This window comes from Dendrobates tinctorius, unplaced genomic scaffold (genome assembly GCF_039654945.1).
Source record: "Dendrobates tinctorius isolate UK_male_01 unplaced genomic scaffold, ASM3965494v1 ptg000020l, whole genome shotgun sequence".
NCBI classification, from domain to species: domain Eukaryota; kingdom Metazoa; phylum Chordata; class Amphibia; order Anura; family Dendrobatidae; genus Dendrobates; species Dendrobates tinctorius.
In genome coordinates, this window is record NW_027361688.1 from 48,466,258 (window position 1) to 48,487,067 (window position 20,810).

Sequence of the window (20,810 nt, forward strand, 5' to 3'; positions counted from 1 at the left end):
CCTGAAGTCACTAGACTTCTCCCACTATATCAGCACTCTGGAATATTCTGAGACAGAGCAAAAAGAGACCGATCAAGTAAGGGACAAAAAGCCAATTGGCAAAATACTGATAAATAAGAGTGCAAATTCAGCTCAGCCCCTAGCCGGGACTGCCAGACCACACAAAAAACTGAATAGACCAACAAAATCAAGTGTGAACATTAGCAGAAAAACTTAGCTTTAGATGACTGGAACATAGGTGAAAACCAAGAGCTGACAAGCCAGAAGGAATCACCAGCAACTGAATACGGCGTCGGCTGTCTTAAATCCAATCTGAGAAGCCTGAGATCCAATCATCATTCTCATTCTCAGGTGGCAGATTTCCACCGATCAAACCAGCCACACCACCTCCCGTCACCATCAGAGGGAGTCCAGAAGGGGAACTCACAACTGGTGAGAATGAACTCACAACATCTCCGTATAATGACAAATGAATGTGAATGTGGCAATAAACGTTCAGGTCTGGACCTGTGTGTGAACGAGCATGTTTGGGTGGCCACCAAAAACATCCAGTGGAAATGTGTCGTGGGAGTCTGGAATTCTCAGGTGATTGGGCCGTATTTGGTATCGGCCATCATCAGCCCAGAGAATTACCAGCTGGAGTTACCCACAAATTTGCCCATACACCATTCATTCCCCAGATCGGCGCTTTGGAGATGGGTGGTGCCTCCAGAACATACATTGCCAATACCAGCGGTGCTCGTTTGTCATAAACCTGAAGTTCAGGTAGTTGTTGGGGTGAACTCTGGATCTGGGCGTCCCCACTGAAGGTGTTTTTTTTGTGAAGAGTGGTCTTGAGGGTCCAGAGGCCCCTCATTGAGGGAGGGTGCTGTCATGATCCAGGTTGGATGATGACAGATTTTGCACAAGTGACCTTTTTTTTTCCTTAAAGCTCTTTGCCCCTGTTGGCCATTAGGGTCATTACACTGTGGTTGTTTTAGTTCTGGTTTTGCCCCCAGTGGCTGTTAGGGTCATTGCACTCTGGTTACTTTAGTTTAGTTGCCCCCGGTGGCCGCTAGTGTTATTGCACGTGATTATGAAGCAGGTGTGAGTCCCTGGCTCCTACCGATAAAGGAGTTGCAGGTGGTCTCACTTACTGTTGGTGATATTGCTCATTTCCAACCAAGTCTGGTGAAGGAAGGAACTAAAGAGAGGAGTTTGTGGTAGCTGAGGGGAGCTCTGGCATAATTGCTTCAGGCAGAAGCTGAATTCAGGTGTCGAGCTTCAGGGGTGAAGCTGAACTTTGGTGTTGTACTCTATTGCTGGAAGCAATAGCAACAGAGAAAGTTAAGTGGTGTTTTTCCCTGTTTGTGACTTTCCTTGTGTGTGTATTAGTGCAGTGGTGGGATTAGTTTCTGCACCGTCCAGTTCACTAGAAAGTGATAGGTGCAGGGCAAGCTAGGGATTTGAGGTATCCAGCTCGTCACCAGGTGCGGAACCTGCCTAGGGATCGTCAGGAGTGTAGGGACACTGAATAAGGGGAGTGCAGGAGGTCTCCACGTCCCCGTTCCCTATTGCATTGCCCTCCATTGTAATGGTTTCCCCGGTGTTTCCCTTAACTCTGTTTAAATTCGCCCTGCTGTAGGCGGTGTATCCAGGTTCACGGGTGTTATAGAAATACGCCCTGCTGGAAGCGGTGTATCCAGGCACACGTGACATTACAATATTATACTGGGCTGTATTATTCCATTATGGTGGGTTATATACCATACTGGGCTGTATCATACCATGCTGGGCTGTATTATACCATTCTGGGGGGCTATATACCTTGCTGGGCTGTATTATACCATTCTTGGGGGGCTATATTCCATGCTGGGCTGTATTAGACCATGCTGGGCTGTATTATACCATTCTGGGGGGGCTATATACCATGCCGGGCTGTATTAGACCATGCTGGGCTGTATTATACCGTGGTTGGCTGTATACCATGCTGGGTTGTATTATACAGCCCACCTTGGTATACAGCCCAGCATGGTATACAGCCTGTATACCATGCTGGGCTGTATTATACCATGGTGGGCTATATGCCATGCTGTATACCATGGTGGGCTGTGCTGTATACCATGGTGGGCTGGGCTGTACACCATGTGGTGCTTGGCTACATACTATGCGGCTGTGTTATATACCATGGGGGTACATTTTACATTATATTCTATAAGGGGAGGCTGTGTTATATTATATGGGGGCTACATTATATTCTATGGGGAGGTGGGCTGTATTATATTCTATTTCGGGCTACATTATATTCTATGGGGGGTATTATATTTATTATATTCGATAGGGGCTGCATTAGACTAAATGAGGAGGGCTACATTGTATTCTATGGAGGGGCTACATTATACTATATAAGGGGCTGCATTATATCCTATGAAGGGGTTGCCATATATTCTATGGAGGGGCTACATTATACTATATGGGGGGTGGGGCTGCATTATATTCTATGGGGGGTTACATTATATTCTGTGGAATGGTTGCATTATATTCTGGGGCAGCGCATTATTCTCTAAGTCTCTAAGGGGTGGCTGAATTATACTATAAGATGGGGGCTGCATTATATTCTATGGGGGTTACATTATATTGTATGGCGGGACTGCATTATACTCTGTGGGGTGGCTGCTTTATGCTCTATTGGGTGGCTGCATTATGCTATATGTGGGCTGCATTATACTGTATCGAGAACTATGGGGAATACATTATATGAAGATCTATGGGGTGCATTATGCTATGGGAAGTGAATTGTACTACATGGGTGACTATGGCGGTGCATAATACTATATGGTGAACTATGAGGAGTGTATTATACTATATGGAGGACTGAGCAGTGTATTTTAATATATGGAGGGCTATGAGGAGTGTATTATACTATATGGAGGACTATGGGGCAGATTATATTATATGGAGGACTATGGGCTGTAAACTGTAGATGTGCTGCTGATAACATGAAACTGTATGGTGATCTGTTAGGGTGTGTGTGATCATTCTGTCCCCATCATTCTTTCTCAGACGGTGGAAAGAGGCCGGGAAACAAGTATTGAACGACTTCTTCAATTTTGTCGATCATTTAGCGCCCTGATCTCAGCGCATGTAAATACAACCGAAATGCTTCTGTGTAATGTGCAATATGTTAGCACTTGGGGCCCCATTTTAAACTTTGCCTAGGGCCCCACTTTGCCTAAAACCGGCCCTGCCCCTACCTTAATGTCAAGCGCTACCTTACAATGGTTAATGGTGAAAAAAATCTAAAGTTTGTAAAAAAAAAAAAAAAAAGAAAAAAACAATGGCGCCATTTTCATAGACCCGCAGAATTTCCAATTTTTAGGATCTTGGGTTGGGTGAGGGCTTATTTTTTGTGCGCTGAGCTGACGTTTTTACTGATACCATGTTGGTGCAGATACGATCTTTTGATCGCCTGTTATTGCAATGTTGTAGCGGCCAAAGAAACTTAATTCTAGAGTTTTGATTTCTTTCTCTCATTACACCGTTTACCGATCAAATTCATTATTTTTATATTTTGATAGATCAGGCGTTTCTGAATGCATCAATACCAAATAAGTGTGTATTTGAATTTTTTTTGTTTTTTCTTTTATTTTGAATGGGGCAAAAGGGGGTGATTTGTACTTTTATTATTTTAATTCTTTTCATATTTTTAAAAACTTTTTTCTTACTTTTTACTTGCTTCAGTAGTCGATTTAGGAGACTTAGGCTGGTTTCACATTAGCGCTTTTTAAGCGCACGCATGGCCGGGGGTAGCTCCGCCCCCGAGCCGGCTCTCTGCCCGGCGTGCCCGCCCCTTGCTTGTAGCGCCGCCTCCTAGCGCACAGCGGCGCCTGCGATCGGCGCACCCTATCTTTAGCATAGGGTGCGCAGATCGTGCGCAGGCCGTGCGCTAGTTGCGCTTTGACCTGCGCTGCGCACTTTTGACGGTGCGCCGTGCGCGCCAAAATCAAACTTTTCGGAAGTGTGGCTTTCAAGATTGGATGAAACTGATAACATGGCATCATCAGACTATGGGTCATAAACCCTTACAATATAAAAGCCACATGGATTTAGATAAAACCAACAAAGACAGAGATTAAGTAAAACTTAATGTTTTACAATGACAAACAACAAATATAGATAAACATAGAACTGTTTGTGAAGTGAAATGGTTTCAGATAATAAACAATAGTTCTCAAGATGAGCATTGTCTCGGTATGTAACTGTTTGACCAGAAATGCAGCTCTGTAATATATAGAATTCATTCTATATATTTCAATATGGACTCAAAAATAGCCATTTTTATATTTGCACTACAACCACCTATGATGTATATATATGTGTCATAGGTCATGAAGGGGTTAATCATTTAAATGTCTGCTCTATGTGGGATTTGTGGTCCAGTGGGCAGTCCTATCCGTGGTTGACAGCTACCTCTGGATACACACTTGTACAAAGAAATATGTCAGTTAGGGATAGTACCGCAAACTAGCCCGAAAATCCAAGAAAAGCAAAGGAATCAATGATTAAAACCCAGGTAATACTAAATGTTTTCTCACACAACTACATTGTGTGATCTGTAATATGATGTCTGCAGATTGGACTGTGTTTTCATGGTGACAGTTTCCCTTTAAGTCATTTCCTAGTATGCTAGGGGTCTCCAATCCAAGGCTGAATGTAGAGTAGAATCAATGTCCTTTTCAAGATCAACTAGTCTCACTAACAGTGTATTTTACAGAACAACAAAGAACATATTCTACCTCCTCCGCCTGTTTCAGGAATTACACCTCAAGTTTATGATTTCATGACAGAACTTATAACCCGTCTCAGCCAAATCCAACATTAAGTTCAAAAGACTTAAATATATGTTTAATGATAAACAGTATGTTATGTTCCAGCAGGCAGTGGGATAACTAATTAGAAATTGATCAAGGCCTAAATGCAGGGGTGGGATTCGGCCGGTTCTCCCCGGTTCGATGGGATGGCTTGTTAATAAAGCAGCCGGTTCCCCGAACCAGGGAGATTCAGAGCTGCGATCCAGTTCTGCCATGGGGGGCCCTGCACGGCAGCTAATGATGAAGGCAATATGGCCGGTTTCTCCGTGCCCATGGCTCTGGGGGCCCCTCGCCAGATTGCCCTAATGTGCGGTGGGCAGGGAGCGATCCAAGTAGGTCTGCTGCCTGCAAAAGAAAATAGCAGCGGAGCTGCAAAGATCCCTCCTGCCCATAGAATCATAGAATCATAGAATCGTAGAGTTGGAAGGGACCTCCTGGGCCATCTGGTCCAACCCCCTACTCAAAGCAGGATTCGCTAAATCATCCCAGTCAGATGTCTGTCCAGCCTCTGTTTGAAGACTTCCATTGAAGGAGAACTCACCACTTCTCGTGGCAGCCTGTTCCACTCATTGATCACTCTAACTGTCAAAAAGTTTTTTTCTAATATCTAATCTGTGTCTCTTCCCATTCAGTTTCATCCCATTGCTTCTAGTCTTTCCTTGTGCAAATGAGAATAAAGTTGATCCTTCTACAATGTGACAGCCCTTTAGATATTTGTAGACAGCTATTAAGTCTCCTCTCAGTCTTCTCTTTTGCAAACTAAACATTCCCAAATCCTGCAACCTTTCCTCATAAGACAGGGTTTGCAGACCGGTCACCATTCTGGTCGCTCTTTTCTGAACTTGCTCCAGTTTGTTGATGTCTTTTTTAAAATGTGGTGCCCAAAACTGGACACAATATTCCAGATGAGGTCTGACCAAAGAGGAGTAGAGGGAAATAATGACTTCACGTGATCTAGACTGTATGCTTCTGTTAATACATCCTAGAATTGCATTTGCCTTTTTTGCTGCTGCATCACACTGTTGACTCATATTCAGTCTGTGATCTATTAGTATACCCAAGTCTTTTTCACATGTGCTGTCACTTCCTCCCATTCTATATATGCTTTTTTCATTTTTATTGCCCAGATGTAGTACTTTGCATTTCTCCCTGTTAAAAACCATTCTGTTAGTTGCTGCCCACTTCTCCAGTTTATTTAAATCTTTTTGAATCCTCTCTCTCTCTTCTCTAGTATTAGCTATCCCTCCTAGCTTTGTGTCATCAGCAAATTTAATCAGTTTACCCTCAATTCCTTCATCTAAATCGTTGATAAAGATGTTGAACAATACAGGGCCCAGGACAGAGCCCTGTGGTACCCCACTTGAGACATTCTTCCAACTGGATGTGCAGCCATTTACGACCACTCTTTGGGTCCGATCACTAAGCCAGTTATGAATCCACCTAACAGTTGCCTTGTCCATTCCATACTTAGTCATTTTTTCAATAAGGATTGTATGAGAGACTTTGTCAAATGCTTTGCTGAAGTCAAGATATACTATATCTACAGCATTTCCTTGATCCACCCAATCAGTGATACCGTCATAGAAGGAAATTAAGTTAGTCTGACATGACTTATTAGTTAGAAACCCATGCTGACTCTGTTTAATCACTTCATTCTTATCCAGGTATTGACATACATGTTGTTTAATAATTTGTTCAAAGATCTTTCCTGGTATAGAAGTCAGACTCACCGGCCTATAGTTGCCTGGGTCCACCTTCTTCCCCTTTTTGAAGATAGGAACAACATTTGCTCTTCTCCAGTCTTCTGGCACTTCTCCTGTTCTCCAAGAATTTTCAAAGATTATGGAGAGGGGTTCAAAAATTTCTTCTGCTATCTCCTTCAGTACTCTGGGGTGTAATTCATCTGGACCTGGAGACTTGAATTCATTTAGGTTAGCTAAGTGTTTCCTCACTATCTTTCTGTTTATAGATATCCTGGATTCTTCTATTCCCTTAATAGGACAGTGAATAACAGTTGATGTTGCATTTCCTTTCTGAGAGAAAACAGATGCAAAATAGGAATTTAAAAGTTCAGCCTTCTCAACATCCTGTCTTACCATTTCATCATTTTCATCCTGTAAAAATCCTATAGCATCTTTGACTTTTCTTTTACTTTTGACATATCCCCAAAATCCTTTATTATTGCTTTTGACATCTCTTGCAAGCCTCAGTTCATTTTCAGCTTTAGATAATCTGATTTGTGCCCTGCAGGTTCTGCAGACCACCCACGCTTCCTGTCTCTGACACAGAGAGGAGCGCTGCTGTGGCATAGCAGCGAGGAAGCACAGGCGATGCTGAGGACAGGTGCGTGTGTGTGTGACAGGTGAGAGGTGCTGCTGTGTGTGTGTATATATGTATGTGTGTATGTCTGTGTGTGTGTAGGTGGAGCCTGGCCCTGGAGAAGGCAATGATATGATGGGGACATGGGGAGAAGGCCATGATGGGGAGAGAAGGCCATGATGAGGTGATGGGGAGAGAAGGCCATGATGGGGTGATGGGAGAAGGCCATGATGGGGTGACAGGGGAAGGCCATGATGGGGTGATGGGGGAAGGCCATGATGGGGGCGTGATGGGGAGAAGGCCATGACGGGGAGAAGGCAGTGATGAGGTGATGGAGAAGGCCATGATGGGGTGATGGAGAAGGCAATGATATGGGTGATGTGGAGAAGGCCATGATGGGGTGGTGGGAAGAAGGTCATGATGGGAAAAAGGCCATGATGGAAGTGATGGGGAGAAGGCAATGATGGGAGTGATGGGGAGAAGGCCATGATGGGGTGATGGGGAGAAGGCAATGATGGGAGTGATGGTGAGAAGGCAAAGATGGGAGAGATGGGGGGAAGGCAGTGATGGGGTGTTGGAGAAGGCAATGATGGGAGTGATGGGGAGAAGGCAGTGATGGGGTGATGGAGAAGGCAATGATGGGAGTGATAGGGAGAAGGCATTGATGGAGTGATGGAGAAGGCAATGATGGGAATGATGGTGATAAGGCAATGATGGGGGTGTTGGGGAGAAGGCAGTGATGGGGTGGTCGGGGAGAAAGAAATGATGATGGGGTGATGGGGGAGAATGCAATGATGGTGGTGGTGGAAAGGGCAATAATGGGGGTGGTGGAGGAGGAGGAAATGATGGAGGTGGTGGAATGGGCAATGGTGGGAGTGGTGGGGGAGAAAGCAAAGATATTGGTGGGGAGAAGAAAATGATGGAGGTGGAGAAGAGGGCAATGATAGGGTGAGGGAGAGGACAATAATGGGATGCGAGGGGAGGAGGACAATGAGAGGTGTGGGTGATTGGAATGGGAGGAAGGGGAACTTATAATGGCCTTAGGAACAGGGGGAGGTGGAGGCAGACATTATCGCTTATTATGTCTAACACAGTCCCTTAGTATATAGTGTACTCACTATGTCGAACACAGTCCCTTAGTATATAGTGTACACACTAATTCTGTATAACACTATCCTTAGTTACATAGTTTCCTCTTTTATTATGTATAACACCATCCCTTATTACGTACCATCCTCTCTAGTTATATATGGTGCCGTCCTTTATTATACCTTCCTTTGCTGTCATGTATAGTGCTGTCACTTACATAGTGTTAAGAACGGCGGAACCCACTAAATAAATAAATAATAAAGTGTGTTCACCGCTCGGGGTCCACCGTGCAGAAGGTGTTACCACTGCTGTGAGTAATGGTAGACGCCCTATATGGCGGTATAAACACGCACGGGTTAAACGCCACCCAGGTGCGCTGCGCGATCTCTGTTAATTCACAGAGGAGCCTATGTGTTAAACACAGAAGGCTGAGCCTGTTAGCGCCACAGGTCTCAGCTAAATTGCACGCGCGGTATACGGTCACAGGACACGGACCCAAGGCAGAGGTCGGTGTCTGTCTAAACCTACCGTGCATCCATCACCATTCACACATCTAGCAAGTAAAGCCTATACTAGCGCATTGGCCGAGCGGCCATGCCGACCTTTTATAGCCGTGCGGGACCTTCCAGATCTTTGGGATGGACCAATCAGATCAGGAGAAGGACCTGAGTACGTGAGTCCTGATCTCCAATGGGAGTTCATCTCGTGAGCCTGCCCAGTAGCATGACGAGAGGACTTAGCCACTGGAGTGGCTTGCTGCAGGGCAGCCTGCACTGCTATTGCTGACCCAGAGGTGACAGCAACAACCAGTCCTACAGAGCTGGTCTGAGTAGAGGGCCTGTGACGCCAAGATTGCTGTGCAGACTCTTGAGCAGTCGGAGAACAATGGGAGACCACAGAATGCAAGGCTCTGGATTCCCGCTGTGCAGCTTCAGGAACCCAACGCCTAACATTATTCCCCCTCCTAGGGCCCCCTCCCCTCTGAGCCTCAGCATGATCAAATGCCACAATCTGGAGCGGGGCGTGGATGTTCTCCACTGGCTCCCAGGTCCAGGCCTCCAGACCATGACCCTTCCAGTCCACTAAATAAAATTTTTTGCGACGCACAATCCTGCGTCCCACAATGGCGTTGACCTCAAACTCTTCTGAGGACAGGTCTGTGTTATGAGTTCATTTTCTCCTTCACCTCTGATGTCTGATGAACTCCCTCTGCTGGTGAAAGGAGGTAGTGAAATTGATTTGGATGGGAAGAACCTGTCATCTGAACTGGAGGAGTGTGATTGGACATCCGGAATTTCTGAGTGGATATAAGGCAGCCGACACCCTGCAGGGTTGCTGGTGATCCTTTCTGCTCTGAGCTCTGGCATCAAGTTTAGTCCCTATCTACTAAAAGTTATTTTTTTGCTCTGCTATTTTTCCATGAGATTTTGTCTGTTTACTTAGTGTTTGTGTTCAGCCTACCCTGGTTGGGACGGGCTGAACTCAATTTTTGTCTCTGATCAGTTGATCTCTTTGCTCTGTCTTCAGAATATACCTGAGTGCTGATATAGTGATTTTGAAGTCTAGAGACTTCAGGGCCTTTTTTTTTGTATCAGACGTGATGGACATTATTTTTGGCAGGGTTTTTTGCGTGATTGCAGCCAGCATCTTTTCTGTCCTTTCCTATCTAGTTAGTTGGGCCCCATCATTTGCTCAGCCTGTCTTTCTTGTCTGTGTTTGCGTTTTCATCTGTTTTTTACCGACAATACATGTTGGGGGCTGTCTATTGCTTTGGGGTCTGCTCTGGATTTCCTGTTCCCTCTGGTCTTGACGATTCTATGTCATTAGCCATTCAGGTTGATCGGCGTTTGCGTGAACGCAAAACTGCACGATAGGTGTTGCCACCTGTTGAACAAATGTCTGAACCTAAGCAATGTGATAGAGTTTTGTCTAGGGCGCAACATTAGGAGTTTAGAAGGCGTAATAAGCTGTGTTTTTTTTTTGTTGAGATGCCTCTCATATTATTTCTGTCTGCCCTGAACGAGAGAAACGTTTTGCACACACGTTTGCTGTGGGTGGTGTTCAACCTAAGTTTCTTCTGGCAATTACTCTAATCTGCTCCCTGTCCACATTTTCCACTAAGGCTTTTGTGGATTCGGGAGCAGCTCTGAACCTGATGGACTTGGATTTTGCTAAACATTGTGGGCTTCCTATGACACCTCTGCGGACGCCTATCCCTTTGAGGGGTATTGATGCTACTCCTTTGGCGAAGAATAAACCTCAGTTTTGGACCCAGGTGGTAATGCGGGTCGCCCCAGACCATTAAGAAAATTGCAGATTTTTGGTGTTGCATAATTTGCATGATACCATTGTTCTGGGGTTTCCTTGGTTGCAAATCCATAATCCAGTTTTGGATTGGAAATCTTTGTCTGTTGTGAGTTGGGGTTGTCGGTGTGCCCTTAGTGACGCTCCTTTTTTCTTCACCTCTCCCCAGTCGCATGATGTTCCTGACTATTTGGCTGATTTTTATGATGTATTTAGTGAGAATGAGTCTGCGTCTTTGCCTCCTCATAGGAGTTATGACTGTGCAATTGAGCTGAGCCCTGGGTGTAAATTTCCCAAGGGTCGACTTTTCAATTTATCTGTACCCGAGCATCAGGCTATGCGATCCTATATTAAGGAGTCGTTGGAGAAGGGTCATATTAGACCATCCTCTTCACCCTTAGGTGCTGGGTTTTTTTTCGTGGCCAAGAAAGATGGTTCATTAAGGCCTTGTATTGACTATCATTCCCTCAGCAAAATTACGGTTAAATATCAGTATCCGTTACCCCTGATTTCTAATCTATTCTCCAGAGTTAAAGGTGCTTGCTGGTTTACCAAGCTTGACCTCAGGGGGGCGTATAATCTTATTCACATTAAGCATGGGGATGAATGGAAGACAGCGTTTAATAATCCGGAGGGACATTTTGAGTACCTGGTGATGCCTTTTGGGCGCACTAATGCCCCTTCTGTCTTCCAGTGCTTCATGAATGATATTTTCCGAGACTTTGTGGATAAATTTTTGATCATCTATCAAATTGATCTTTTCCAGGGATTGGGACTCTCATGTGGAACATGTTCGGACTGTGTTCCGGATTTTGAGGGAGAATTCCCTGTATGTCAAGGGATCGAAATGCCTTTTTGGGGTACAGAGGATTTCATTTTTGGGATTTATTTTGTCTCCGTCAACTATTGAAATAAACCCAGCCAAGGTACAGGCCATTTATGATTGGGTTCAGCCCACTTATTTGAAGGCCCTCCAGGGGTCTGCAATCCTCCAGTTACCAACCTCTCCGGTTTTCTGGACTTAGCTTGTGTTTTTTTTGTTTTTTCCTCCTCCGGTGACTCATTCATAACAGGTTTGATGTCCCGGCATATGACTCGGAAAACTGAGCCATGTGAACAGGCTTGAGAAGGTACACGTGGAATACGTCAGAGATGGCAAAGTGTGGTGGAAGAGCCAGACGGTAGACCACTGAGCTGATGCACTCGAGGACCTTGAAGGGAACAATGTATCACAGAGCGAACTTGGAGGACTCGGCGCGCAGCTTGATGTTACACGCAGAGAGCCATACCAAGTCGCCAGGGGCAAAAGTTGGAGCGGGACGCCGATGTGTGTCGACTAGAGTTGAGCGACTTTTGTTTTTTTAGGGTCGCGTTTCGTTTCGTGAAACCCGACTTTTCCAAAAGTCGGGTCGAGCAAGATCGTCCGATTATAGGGAAAAGTCGGGGTCGTCCCGAAACACGAAACCCAATGTAAGTCAATGGGGAATAAAAGTCGGCAGTGAGAGGAGGACAGGAAACACACCAACAGTGCCCATTTGAATGCCAAAAGCATCAATTCTTCTTACTTAAGCTTGTCAACCTTAATTAACTTCATAATATAAGTTACGCACTGAAAAATGGGTGTTATTTTGCTAAAGTTGTGGGGGGGGAGGGCTGGCTGCAGGTTTTCAGGTGCCCTGGGCGAAAGAGCGCCCCTTTAACACATACCACAACTCATCATGCTCCGATACGGCAGATAAATAGCAGTATAGTACAATGAAAAATACCTCACTTTTTAAATCTCATGACGAGGCCCATCTATTTCTCCATACAGAATCATTGGTCCCATATAATGTTTGAAACAGTATATGATGAGCTCCACATAATGCTACAGTATATGTTGGTCCCCATGGATGAAGCTCCACTGTCTTATGGGCCCAAATAATGCTCCAAACATAATGGGCCCCATTTCTAATGCTCTAGTGTATAATGGGCCCTGTAAATGCTGCTCCAGTGTCTGATGTCCACCTTTGGAATGTTCCAGTGTATGGTGGGCCCCATCTATCATTCTCCAGAGTATAGTGCTCCCCAAAAATTGCTGTCCCAACATTGAAAACAATCAAATAAGTCTCCTCGCTAGGGAATCCCTGTACTTGTCTGGACAGGTGCTGTAGCTTGCTTAACAGCTCGCCAGCCGTTCTCACGCCCAGTATGGATTGCACGTGATTGCACAAAGGTTAGAAAGGGTACCGTATCCCTGGATAACATGTATGGATAGCGTACACATTCAAAATATATGTCTATACAGCATGAGGCAAGCTCAGACGGTGTTAGGCCCAGTATGGATTGCACGTGATTGCACAAAGGTTAGAAAGGGTACCGTATCCCTGGATAACATGTATGGATAGCGTACACATTCAAAATATATGTCTATACAGCATGAGGCAGGCTCAGACGGTGTTAGGCCCAGTATGGATTGCACATGATTGCACAAAGGTTAGAAAGGGTACCGTATCCCTGGATAACATGTATGGATAGCGTACACATTCAAAATATATGTCTATACAGCATGAGGCAGGCTCAGACGGTGTTAGGCCCAGTATGGATTGCACGTGATTGCACAAAGGTTAGAAAGGGTACCGTATCCCTGGATAACATGTATGGATAGCGTACACATTCAAAATATATGTCTATACAGCATGAGGCAGGCTCAGACGGTGTTAGGCCCAGTATGGATTGCACGTCATTGCACAAAGGTTAGAAAGGGTACCGTATCCCCGGATAACATGTATGGATAGCGTACACATTCAAAATATATGTCTATACAGCATGAGGCAGGCTCAGACGGTGTTAGGCCCAGTATGGATTGCACGTCATTGCACAAAGGTTAGAAAGGGTACCGTATCCCCGGATAACATGTATGGATAGCGTACACATTCAAAATATATGTCTATACAGCATGAGGCAGGCTCAGACGGTGTTAGGCCCAGTATGGATTGCACGTCATTGCACAAAGGTTAGAAAGGGTACCGTATCCCCGGATAACATGTATGGATAGCGTACACATTCAAAATATATGTCTATACAGCATGAGGCAGGCTCAGACGGTGTTAGGCCCAGTATGGATTGCACGTGATTGCACAAAGGTTAGAAAGGGTACCGTATCCCCGGATAACATGTATGGATAGCATACACATTCAAAATATATGTCTATACAGCATGAGGCAGGCTCAGACAGTGTTAGGCCCAGTATGGATTGCACGTGATTGCACAAAGGTTAGAAAGGGTACCGTATCCCCGGATAACATGTATGGATAGCGTACACATTCAAAATATATGTCTCAGGAGGCAGGCTCAGACGGTGTCAGGCACAGTATGGATTTGACGGCCCAGATTACACAGCGGAGGAGCAGGGAGAGGTAAAGATTGCAAATGCTGGGGCCCTGCCCAAGCAAGGGGGGCCCACTTGTGGGCGTCGGTACTGGCACTGGGCCCCTCATAGTACAGAGACACTTGATTTCACTATGAGGGACCCTGTGCCAGTGCCCGCGCCCAAGAGTCGGCCTACCCACCTGTCCAGGGCAACGGCACTCGCACGGTGTCGTGCGGTAGGTGGTGACCCCGGCCATGGGGGGGGAGGCAGCACAGTTAGGGAGTTTTAGAAAGTGGCATATGTTGATGTTGGACATTCAGCTGATGCAAAAGGCAAAATAGGTGAAGTACCAGGAAGAGGTGGACCAAAGCAAGCCATTTTTCTGTCACCCTATGTGTCATCAGGGGAAGGTGGGACAAAATCCTTGGAAACCCATGCGTGGTTCATTTTAATGAAGGTTAGATCATCCACATTTTGGGTTGACAGACGGGTCCTTTTTTCTGTAAGGATTGATCCAGCTGCACTGAAGACTCTTTCCGATAGCACACTTGCAGCTGGGCAAGCGAGCTCCTGTAAGGCATATTGGGCCAATTCAGGCCAGGTGTCCAGTTTAGCGGCCCAATAGTCAAAGGGGAATGACCTGTGTGGGAGAACATCGATATGGGAGGAAAAGTAGTTTGTAACCATAGTTGACAATTGCTGTCTCCTGTCACTTTCCATCGATGCAGTATTACCAGTTGTGTGAGCGGTATTTGAAAAATCAGTCCACAACATTGTCATGAAACCCCTGTCTCCAACGCCACTTCTGCTGTGTGCACCACGAACACCTCTGCCAAGCTGCCCCCGGCCCGTACGGCTCGTGTGAGAACCATCACCGCTGCTGTGTGCTGGGAATGCCTCAAGCAACCGATTTACCAGAGTTGCTTGTTTATTAGCCAATATTAGGTCAAGGTTCTCCTGTGGCATGATGTTTTGTAATTTGCCTTTATAGCGTGGATCCAGGATGCTGGCCAACCAGTAGTCGTCATCGTTCATCATTTTGGCAATGCGGGGGTCCCTTTTTAGGATCCGCAAGGCATAATCTGACATGTGGGCCAATGTTCACGGTGTCAATGATGCACTGCGAGTGCTGGGTGGAGGAGTACTTTCTGGCAAATCCACATCCCTCCAGTCACGCACAAACCCTGTAGCAGACCTTGCCACGCCAACATTTTCACTTGCCCCACGAGATGCATCCTCCTCCCCTAAGTAATCATCCACATCATCCTCCTCCTCCTCCTCTTCTTCCTCCACTTCATCCAGGAGAGGTCCCTGAGCAGACAATGGCTGAATGTCATCAAGGATTCCCTCCTCCTCTTCCTCCTCATCAACATTGGCTGCAGACGCCTGCTCCTTAAGGTGCGTCAAAGTTTGCATGAGCAGACGCATAAGTGGGATGCTCATGCTTAGGATGGCGTCGTCTGCGCTTACCAGCCGTGTGCATTCCTCAAAACACTGAAGGACTTTACAAAGGTCTTTCAGCTTCGACCACTGCACGCCTGTCAACTCCATGTCTGCTCTCAAAGTGCCTGGCCGTGTATCCTCCCACAAATGCATTATGGCCTGCCTCTGCTCGGACAGCCGCTCCACCATGTGCAGGGTGGAGTTCCAACTTGTTGCAATGTCGATAATGAGGCGGTGGTTGGGAAGGTGGAGCAATCGCTGCAGCTTCTGCATACGAACGGAGTGTACAGGCGACCGGCGGATGTGCCCGCGCACAGTCTTCGCACCTTCTGGAGAAGGGCTGTTAACTCCGGATAATTTTTGAGGAAGCACTGCACCACCAGGTTCAATGTGTGAGCCAAGCAAGGTATGTGGCTGAGTTTTGAAAGGGCTATGTCTGCCACAAAATTACGGCCGTTATCACTAACTACCTTGCCTGCCTCAAGATGTACACTGCCCAGCCATGACTCAGTTTGTCGCTTCAAGTACTCGGCCAGCACCTCGGCGGTGTGTCTGTCGCCCAAACACATCATCTGCAACACAGCCTGCTGACGCTTTCCACTAGCTGCTCGATAGGGGGACACATCGTGTGCAACAGTGGCAGCTGCAGATGGAGTGCTCGTACGACTGCGCTCTGTGGACGAGCTTTCGCTTCTGGAGGAGGAGGAGGAGGAGGAGGAGGGTCGAACGCCTACAGCCAACTGTTTCCTATACCGTGGGCTAGGCAGCACTGTCCCACCACCGCTGTCCCCTGTGGACCCTGCATCCACCACATTAACCCAGTGCGCAGTGATGGACACGTAACGGCCCTGGCCATGCCGACTGGACCATGCATCAGTTGTGAGGTGCACCTTTCCGCTCACTGACTGCTTGAGTGCATGGACAATGCGGTCTTTCACATGATGGTGGAGGGCTGGAAAGGCTTTGCGAGAGAAGAAGTGGCGACTGGGTAGGTCATAGCGTGGTACTGCATAGGCCATGAGTTCGCGGAAAGCTGTGCTTTCCACCAACCGAAAGGGCATCATCTCAAACGAGATTAGTTTGGCAATGTGGGCGTTCAAACCCAGTGTACGCGGATGAGAGACTGAGTACTTTCTTGACCTACTCATAGTGTCTGGGAGGGTGAGCTGGACTTGAGAGCTGCATATGGTGGAAGTAGCGGTGGACAGGGCGGACTGAGAGAGGGTTGATGATGGTGATGGAGTTGGTGTTCTTTCTGATGGCCTAGAATCAGTCTTTCGTTGATATAACAGTGGGATTCCCTGACTGCTGTGGCCTTGCAACGACACCTCAACATTTGCTGCTGTGCTAACCGGTGGGCTTACAGTGGGGGAAACAATGTAGCGTTGCTGACTACCTTCATTGTGATCAGTTGCACATGTGGCACTTGAGGTTTGGTGTTGTGTCCACGCTTGCAAGTGCATGCTGGTTAAATGTCTAAGCATGCAACTGGTATTCAAATTTTTCAGATTTTTCCCTCGGCTAAAGGTCTTTGCGCACTTCTTACAGATAACCTTGGCCTGATCATGAGGATTTTGTTCAAAAAAGTGCCACACTGCACTCTTCCTACTTTGGCAGACATTTTGCGGCCTAGCACGCTGTGATCTTTTGACCCTCTGGACAAGCTGTCCAGCTACTCTTTTGATGTTTGGAACCTGTCTTTGGAGTGCTCCGGGCCTGCTAGATAACAGCTGTTGCGATGTCGATGTCCTCTGTGGATGCTCCTCATCTGAGCTATTGGAAGCAGCACCCTCTTCCCCCAATGGATGCCAATCTGGGTCAACAACTGGGTCATCCATCACCTCCTCTTCTATGTCATGTGCACCTTTCTCTGTGTCACCGTGTATGGTGGTAAAGTGTGCGGGAAGGGGCACCTGAGTCTCATCAGGGTCAAAATCTGGCTCTGTACACTGCGAGGACAATGTAGTGCTCTGAGTGAATGTACCAGCAGAATCATCCATCAGCGGCTGTGCATCAGTGCACTCCATGTCCGATTCATCTTGGCCTGGGTAATTCACCATTTGACTTGATAATCCAGGCATGGTATGTGAAAACAGCTCCATGGAGTAATCAGTAGTATGGCCTGCGTCATCCTTCAATCTTGGTTGGGGTGAAGGACACAAGGAAAGGTGTGGTTCATGAACATGAGCCTCCAATGACGACTCAGTGCTTTTACTTTTTACAACTGAAGAAGAGGAGGCGATAGAGCTGGAGGCTGAGTCAGCAATGTAAGACAAAACTTTTTCCTGATGCTCTGCCTTTAAAAGCGGTTTGCCAACTACTAGAAAACTAAGCGTTCGAGTCCTTATGTAGCCAGACGATGACACAGGGTCAGCACCTCCTGCATTCGGTCCTATTTTGCTCTTGCCACTACCATCAGATCCACCACCAACACCATCATTACCAGCTGCCAACCCCCGCCCAATTCCACGGCCTCTTCCACCAGCCTTCCTCATTTTTGGTAGAAATGTAGACAAAATCCAACAAACTATATAGTAATGTAAAACAAGGTAAAAGGTGTCTATAGGACAGGGGAGATTTAGAATTTCTGCACACACTTGTGGACAGTGGACACTTTTGGATTGTGTGAGGCCCACTGATATCTGAGCGCTATGTGACACGCTCGATGGCACAGCTGCCTGTGACCAAAGTGACGAGAGGATAATGGAGATTTTGAATCTCTGCGTACACTTTTGGACACTGGACACTTGTGGATTGTGTGAGGCCCACTGATATCTGAGCGCTATGTGACACGCTCGATGGCACAGCTGCCTGTGACCAAAGTGACGAGAGGATAATGGAGATTTTGAATCTCTGCGTACACTTTTGGACACTTGTCACTTGTGGATTGTGTGAGGCCCACTGATATCTGAGCGCTATGTGACACGCTCGATGGCACAGCTGCCTGTGACCAAAGTGACGAGAGGATAATGGAGATTTTGAATCTCTGCGTACACTTTTGGACACTGGACACTTGTGGATTGTGTGAGGCCCACTGATATCTGAGCGCTATGTGACACGCTCGATGGCACAGCTGCCTGTGACCAAAGTGACGAGAGGATAATGGAGATTTTGAATCTCTGCGTACACTTTTGGACACTGGACACTTGTAGATTGTGTGAGGCCCACTGATATCTGAGCGCTATGTGACACGCTCGATGGCACAGCTGCCTGTGACCAAAGTGACGAGAGGATAATGGAGATTTTGAATCTCTGCGTACACTTTTGGACACTGGACACTTGTAGATTGTGTGAGGCCCACTGATATCTGAGCGCTATGTGACACGCTCGATGGCACAGCTGCCTGTGACCAAAGTGACGAGAGGATAATGGAGATTTTGAATCTCTGCGTACACTTTTGGACACTGGACACTTGTAGATTGTGTGAGGCCCACTGATATCTGAGCGCTATGTGACACGCTCGATGGCACAGCTGCTTGTGACCAAAGTGACGAGAGGATAATGGAGATTTTGAATCTCTGCGTACACTTTTGGACACTGGACACTTGTAGATTGTGTGAGGCCCACTGATATCTGAGCGCTATGTGACACGCTCGATGGCACAGCTGCTTGTGACCAAAGTGACGAGAGGATAATGGAGATTTTGAATCTCTGCGTACACTTTTGGACACTGGACACTTGTAGATTGTGTGAGGCCCACTGATATCTGAGCGCTATGTGACATGCTCGATGGCACAGCTGCCTGTGACCAAAGTGACGAGAGGATAATGGAGATTTTGAATCTCTGCGTACACTTTTGGACACTGGACACTTGTAGATTGTGTGAGGCCCACTGATATCTGAGCGCTATGTGACACGCTCGATGGCACAGCTGCCTGTGACCAAAGTGACGAGAGGATAATGGAGATTTTGAATCTCTGCGTACACTTTTGGACACTTGTAGATTGTGTGAGGCCCACTGATATCTGAGCGCTATGTGACACGCTCGATGGCACAGCTGCCTGTGACCAAAGTGACGAGAGGATAATGGAGATTTTGAATCTCTGTGTACACTTTTGGACACTGGACACTTGTGGATTGTGTGAGGCCCACTGATATCTGAGCGCTATGTGACACGCTCGATGGCACAGCTGTGACAAAAGTGACTAGAGGATAAGGGAGATTGGATTGCTTTTAAAAAAGCAGTTTGCGGAGCAGTGGGTAAACAGCAATGCCAGCGTGTCAGGAAGCCTTAGAAGGCAGCCCAACAACCAACACCACTGATACACCACAATATAGCCTCCCCTTGCACTGCACACACAGTGACTTGTGTGTTGTGCAGGCCAAATAGCTAGCAGCAGAAGCAGTTCTTTTGTCTTCTTCCCTGCCTAACGCTCTCCCTACAGAATCAGCAGCAACCTCTCCCTATACTAAAATCGGCAGAAGTCAGATGGCGGTCGGCGTGCACGCCCTTTTATACCCCCTGTGACGCCCACCAAAGCAAGCCAATCACTTGCATGCCCTTCTGAAAGATGGTGGTGACCCGTGCCTAGGTCATCACGTTGCCCACAGTGTCCGTGGATCCTGATTGGCTGAAAAAGAGCGCAAAACAAACTTTTGAAACGCGACTTTGGCGCGTAAGTCGCCGACCTCGTGGCCGACCTCATCCTAGGGTCGGGTTTCGTTTCATGAAACCCGACTTTGCCAAAAGTCGGCGACTTTTGAATTTTTTCGACCCGTTTCGCTCAACTCTAGTGTCGACTGATGCTCTCATTCTCTCTTTAGAGGCTCGAATAGCATCCTGGATGCGATCCCAAATGTCGCGAGCCTCCACTGCCCAGTCTGCCACCCTGAAATCAGTGGAAGACACTGGCATCGGGACAGGGACGTGCGGATGCTGGCCGTAATTGAGAAGGAACGGCGTCTGACCAGTGGAATCAGCCACTGCGTTATTCAGGGCAAATTCAGCCCACAGTAGTAAGGATGCCCAGTCATCCTGCCTGGCAGAGACAAAATGTCACAGGTATGTGACCAGAGTTTGATTGGATCTCTCAACCAACCTGTTCATCTCGGGATGATATACGGAGGAAAAATTGAGCTCGATACTGAGTAGACTGCAGAGCTCCCTTCAAAAATCGAGACGCAAACTGGGGACCTCGGTCACTGACTATTTTGTCTGGCATACCGTGCAAACGAAATACGTGCTTTATGAACAGTGTAGCGAGACCACGAGCGGACGGCAGCCGCGCAAGTGGCACCAGATGCACCATTCTAGAGAAATGATCGGTGACCACCCAGATGACCGTGCTGCCACCAGATTTGGGCAGGCCGACCACAAAGTCCATGCCGACCATCTCCCAGGGTCTGTCTGCCACCAGCAAGAGATACAGTAACCCAGCCGACCTCTGCCTAGAGGACCTGTTCCGAGCACAAGAGACGCATGCTTGAATGTACTCTTTACTGTCCCGAGCCAT